Here is a 6,217-nt window from a genome sequence, read left to right as displayed (position 1 = left end):
TGGAAGCTGAGTGTTGGAACTTAGAAGCAGCGACCTGTCCTTGCTTTGGCATTGCACAAACACCTTTTTAGCTCAGGGAATTTTTAAGGAGAAAGAAAGAGAAGCTGTTGTTACACCTGTTCCATATTTATCAATAGACAGCACAGGCTCAGAACAGTGTGGCAATTGTTACATTCCCTTCTTAAAGTGAACCAAATGAACAGAAATTGTTAAATGCCAGAGTACAATACAGCTTTTAAAGCCCAACAGCCCTCAGGAACTGGTGCTGATTGGGCTCTTACATGTTTTCCTCTTGCTTAGGAAAGAGAATTGTAGTCAGCTTGCAATCTCCCTGACATTGTTCCTGATGGAAGCAGACAAAAAGTACCAATGAAACAGAAGGGCTGCAATTTAGTTAATTTATGCAAAACACAATCAGCATTCAAACTGGGAGTTACCAAGCAGAAATGTATTGATAGAAAAGCCAAAATACTCTGTGCATAAATTGTGAAATATTAAAACAGGATTTCAAAGAGACTCCTGGAATTCACATAACTCTAGGCCAGAGAAGATTCAGGAGGGAATTTTGTCACTGTCAAATTCGTGAGGAGGGGCAGAGGAGCTGTGATTTAGTCCCCAGCACTCAGGCCATGCCTCCACGTGCTGCAGACCAGCTCTGCTGTGGCACAAAAGCTTGGAGTAGTAAGGAAAAATAGAAACAGCTTTTTCAGAAGAGTGATTAGCAGGGAGGGTGATTGTTTATGAGGGATGGCTGCTAAGGATCCGTGGTAGGGAGAGGACAGAGAGGGAAGAGCAGTGAGGGGGTGGCAAAGGACTGAGGGAAATGGAACTGCAGATGAGCTGGGCTACACAATTCCACACAAAGGTTGTCTGTAGCAGAACCCGAGTCACACTTTCTCTGCCTTCATTTTCTGAATTTGCAGTGTTGTTGGGTTGTAACCACCAACTGTGTTCAAAGGCAAGCAGAAGCCAGCAGAGAGCTGTGCCTGAGGATCTGCTGACCAGTAAGGTTTAGGGAGGGTGGTGGTTTGTACAGGGGAGCCAAAAGTTATTAATTTCCTCCTCTGCTTCCAGCAGCCTGTTTAGGTTGGTTTGATGCCGAAGCCAGGCTGCAATTGAGGTTTGTGCTTTGGTTTCACTTTAAGTTCCAGTTCCCTGTATGCTGTTCTGTTTGCAGCATTTGCTTGACATGACTGTCTGGTGTGGGTTGCTGGTGTTTTTTTGGAATTCCTGTGTGCACAGGAGCTAATAAAGGAACTGTCAGCTCAGAAAGCCCAGAAATATGGTTCTGGTGGTTTGGGATAAGAAATGCAGAGATCCCTTGGCCAAGCCTCTTCCATGGAATTTCTGATGCTATTTCAATTTGTTTGGTTTCCAGTGGCTGAACAACCACTGGGGTCAAGCAGAAGTCAAGGTATAAAAATTCATGGCTATGAGTCCCCTTACCTACGAGCTGCCATATGTTAGAGGAATCATCTAGACCATAGCAGTTGTCTTGTGTCCCCTGATGAGTGTTTGTATGTATAATTCAAACGTGTGCATGTGTTTGAATTCCAGCTTTTATTGATTGAATTGGGCTCTGATAATAAACAGTATAAATAAATCAGAAGGGAGTTAAAGCACTGATGTGCTGGGGGGTTGGAATTAAAATGAGTGCAGTGACCTCAAGCAGAATGTAATTTCAAAAGTGCCTGAAATATGCTGATGACATAAAATAAGGCTGAGGAATTTGGGGGGGCAGAGGAACAAAACAAACTCATTCAAAATGATTTGGATTTATCAGGATTACAGGCAGGTAAGTGGTTTATGCAGTTTATTGTAGGGAAGTGTGAGGTAATGAGGCCAGGGACCAAAAGTAATCAGAGTGAGGGTCAGAGTAGTGTGGAATGTGGATCAGAGCTTGTGGCAGGGCAGGTGCAGCACCTGTCACTGGTGTCAAACCTGCAGGAATCCTCTCATGCTGCCCTGGCAAAGCACAGACCTTCCAGAGGCTGAGATGTGTCTGGTGGTTTGTACCAGAAGAGAGGAGAATCCAGCTTTGGATGTAACAGCAAACAGGATCTGTTGCTGAACTGACTAATAGTCCATCACACACATTTCAGATTAGAAAAATTTAAAACTGCATTGTTTTGGGCTGATGAACCCCCTGACAACCACAGCAAAGCAAAGAGAAGTTGGTGAATCCTTCCAGTTGGCTGATGTAAAGGTGGATTCTGTGGTTTTGAAAATACTTGTTTTCTTCTGGTTTTCTTTCCTTCTTTTTACTCCTAATGTCTATTTTAATTTTAAAAAATATTTCATTTATCCCCTAAATTGTAAGTTTTGGATTTTTCTCAGTTGTGGCCAAGCAACTTTTGAAACCAAATCAAAGGCAGAAACAATAAAAGGAGAGCTCTGTGTTGAATTCTTTCGATGTCCTTGCAGCTTTTATTGTCCCTGTTTAAAAGGGCTTTCTCTAACTTGACCTGCATCTCTAAATATCATTTTTACACGTATTTTTCACTGAAGAAATTAGATATTTTAAAGTATAATTTTCCTGTTTTACGTTTTAGTGCCCCTGCTTTACATATATCCTGAGAAATTCCCAATAGTTAATAATTTCCAGTAAGTTAATGCCTATCATTAAGGGCATATAGATAACAGAGATTTCCTTTGAGCCCTCCATGCTGCATCCCATGAAATCCTTTATGGTCTGGAAGCCACAGCTTCAGTTTGCCACAGCTGAGCAAGACAGTGAGGAGCTACAGGGAAAACAACTGGGAAGGACAGAAGCTAAGGCAAGTCACAAATAATAACTTAATCTCCTACCCTAATCCTTGTGTCATATCAGAATTAAATCAGGAATGATGAAAGAATCCTTGGGCAAGTAAGAGATGCACTTGAGATTTTTTTTTTTTTTCTTTTTGGATTATCTTTGGGGATTTGTGGCCTCTGATTGACATGGTGTCCCTGCCTGGGACACTGGGAATGTGCTGGATGCCCTTTGAGATGAGCTCTCCCCCACCCAGACGAGGATGTTTTGTGATTTTGATGCTGTTACAGTAATAAGGACAGAAAGATGCTCTCCATGTTCTGGTTCTCCACAGCAGAGGATCAGTGTTGGCTACAATCTGCAGCCTCAGAGTTGTGTTGTCAGCTTGTGCTGTTGTCACACACTTAGCTAATACCCTCCAGTAATTTTATTTCTTATTCACATGCACACTTAATGTCCTTAGTCATTAGACTGAAAAATGTTAACCTTGTCATAGTTAGTGACTGGAAGCAGAAAAGTCCATTTAATTCTCAGGGGAATGAATTCTAATTTTCTGCTTGTCAGAAAGTGGCATTTTACATATTTTTCTCTTTTTTTTCCCCCACCAGTTTAGTGCTAAATTTAAATGTGTGTGTCATAGGAATAGACCTTTAGTCAGTGCTAAACACCCCAAAAGCCTTGGCAGGGGTTCAATGTATGAGAGTCTTGACCAAGAGCTGTTGCTAAAGCTCATTTCAGGCACTGCAGAGAACAGGGGGGTGAGAATGAAAAGTTAAGAGATAAGAGGTCAGCACAGAGGGCACATTAACATTGCATGTCAGGATGCATTTCTTCCCCCAGCAAATATGGATGGATGAAAAGCAGCTCATCTGGAATAAAACATCCAATGAAGACATAAATTATGTTAATCAAGCAGGCTAGTACTAATATTTGTCATTAAGATGTGACATCTTCTAATTAATGTCACAAACTACTGTGAGCCTTTAAAAACCATACTGGTGGGAAGGGAAGTTGTCTGCAGATACTGAGTTCCTTGTTCTATGAAAGAGAAGAGCTTGTCTTGAAAAATAGATGGCATTTATGGCAAGGAGTAATAATCCTCCCACAGATTACAGCTGTGTACTGCATTGTTGTGCTGGTGGTCTTATCTCATCAGTGGATGTTTTATATGGTTCTTTTTATTTTATCTTCTGGATTCATTTCCATAAGGCTGTTCTGAGTAGGACATTGTGTACTGGGAACTGGATGTATTTTGAGAAAGAGACACCACTACAAAGAACTCCAAGTTTAAATTGCAAAGATGGATGAAGTAAAAATGAGGGATGGTTATTTTGCTTTTTACAGATGGGAGCTGAAGGAGGGAGGTGACTGTTGTGGCCAGTCACCCTGGGAGTCTGTGGAATTGCATCCTGATCTTTGAAGTGCAGTTCCAGTATTTTACCATATATTGTCTTCTGTTCCCTTGCTGCTGAGTGTGGATTTGATATGCACATGTGTAATGAGCCAAGCATGTTCTGCATATGTTTAGCCAAATTGTGACCTCAGGGACATGAGGGGAGCACTCCCTGGTCTGGTCAGGAGAGCTTCCAGGGCTGGGCTCATCCAAGGACTGCAAAGCCATGTTGGCATTTATTTACTTTATGAAATTAAAGTCCTTCCAGTGCCTGTTTGGTGTTTTGGCATCTGTGGGTTCTGGAGAGGCCTGGCAGGGCAGTGGTGATGCTGCATGGCACATTTGTGACCCCTTGTGCTGCCTGAGCATCAGCTGCTGATTAATGATTAGTGTGCAACAAATTAATAAATCGATACCACAGACAAAACCCATCCATTACAGGGGCCTCTCCAATCTCTGCTCTGAGGGAGAAGTGAGACCTGCAGGCATCACATTCTTCACTGGACACAAATGCTTCTGGACTCTGCTATCCTGATACCTTGCAGAAAGAATGTGCACTTGAGATGAATTATATTACATAGGTGTTGAACAAAAACCTGACATTTTTGGCTAAGTTTTGTTGTATGCAGATGTTCTTGCAGGGAAGGGTGAGTGGTCAGCACAGTCAAAGTGGGCTCAGGAGGAACAAGTCCCATGTGCTGCCTTCCTGAAAGGCCCTGGCATCCTGCCCTGAAGGGTTTTATCCACAGGGACTCATTTCAGACAATACCTTTGAAGTCTAAAGATAAGATCTCATTGCCCAAGCTCCCTCTGTAGCTTTGTGGAGAACAAGGATGCTGTGGTGTATCATTTAAAGTCTGAATTTGGACTGCAGTTCTGAATCATGACCAGAGTTTAAAAGTAATGTATGTGGTACATCAAACACTGCTGACCCCAAGCCTCTCTCAGCCAAAATCAGGCAACAAATTGAGTTACTGCCTTGTCATCATTAGGCTATCAGAAGCATAAAAACTTCTGAGCATCTGGCCTTGTTTTTCAGAAACAAAAATCAGTTAAAGTTGCTGTGATATATTATGGAATGCAGGTAATTAATGCTCTTGTAACATCCAAAGGGAGAATTCAGAGATAATTCAGATATGATTTCTGAATCTGTACAAATCTAGAATGGGACAGGGGAGTAAATGAATCCTTGATTGGCCTGACTGATTTTTCCATCCTTACATAGGAAGTGTATGTGTACTTCTGTGCTATGCCTGGGGCATAATTTATGTATTGCAATAAATAAGTATACATGTGCATAATTAGAAGGGACAATAAAGAAAAGCAGTTGATGAAATTGAATTATGCATAATAAAGCTGTAAATTTTCAGGGAAGACTGTAGTCATCAGGAGAGAAAGTGAAGCTTTTTTATTTTTTTAGTGTTGTGAGAGACCTGAGATGGGACTACTGTAAGACTTTGTATTTTTATGTCTCAAGACTCCCAACAATTGCAGGTGAATTTTCCTACTTTAAATATTCAGGGCTATTTCCTGGAGCAGAGTTCTGAGCCAGCAGCACCACTGCCCCTGTGCAGAAGCAGCACAGCCAGCCTGACTTCCCAGGCCTTGGGTTTAAGCAGCAAGGGCTGTTTTGTTGTCACAGAGAGCTCCCAAGGTCACCTGTGACTACAGCCAGGGAGGAAATGAGGTGGGGGAGAAGATCTCCATGTCCAAGTGACCCCACAAAGCCTAGAGACCGTAAACACGTGGGGTTTGTTCATTAACCAGTGCAGTGCCAAGATGGAAGCTGTAACACACGGGATGGGAGCAGAGAAATCACACAGCTTTCAGTGAAACAAAGGACATCGCTGGGCTCTGGCAATAGGAGCATAATGGCTGTTTATTTTTTCCAGACAAGGACTGCAGCTCACTGGGGTTTTTTTGTGCTCTTGCTTTGTTTTCGTTTCGCTGCAGCTTTTAAGGATGAGAATGTTGTGTCTGACGCGTGTCAGCGAGCAGAGGAGATTCACGAGCAGAGCTGGGCTCGTCTTGCTCCCCGGTGAGGAATAAAAGCTTTGCCCGTCTCTCACTTC

The sequence above is a fragment of the Catharus ustulatus genome, chromosome 17 (assembly GCF_009819885.2).
Source record: "Catharus ustulatus isolate bCatUst1 chromosome 17, bCatUst1.pri.v2, whole genome shotgun sequence".
In the NCBI taxonomy this organism is placed as follows: domain Eukaryota; kingdom Metazoa; phylum Chordata; class Aves; order Passeriformes; family Turdidae; genus Catharus; species Catharus ustulatus.
This window is presented reverse-complemented; position numbering follows the sequence as displayed.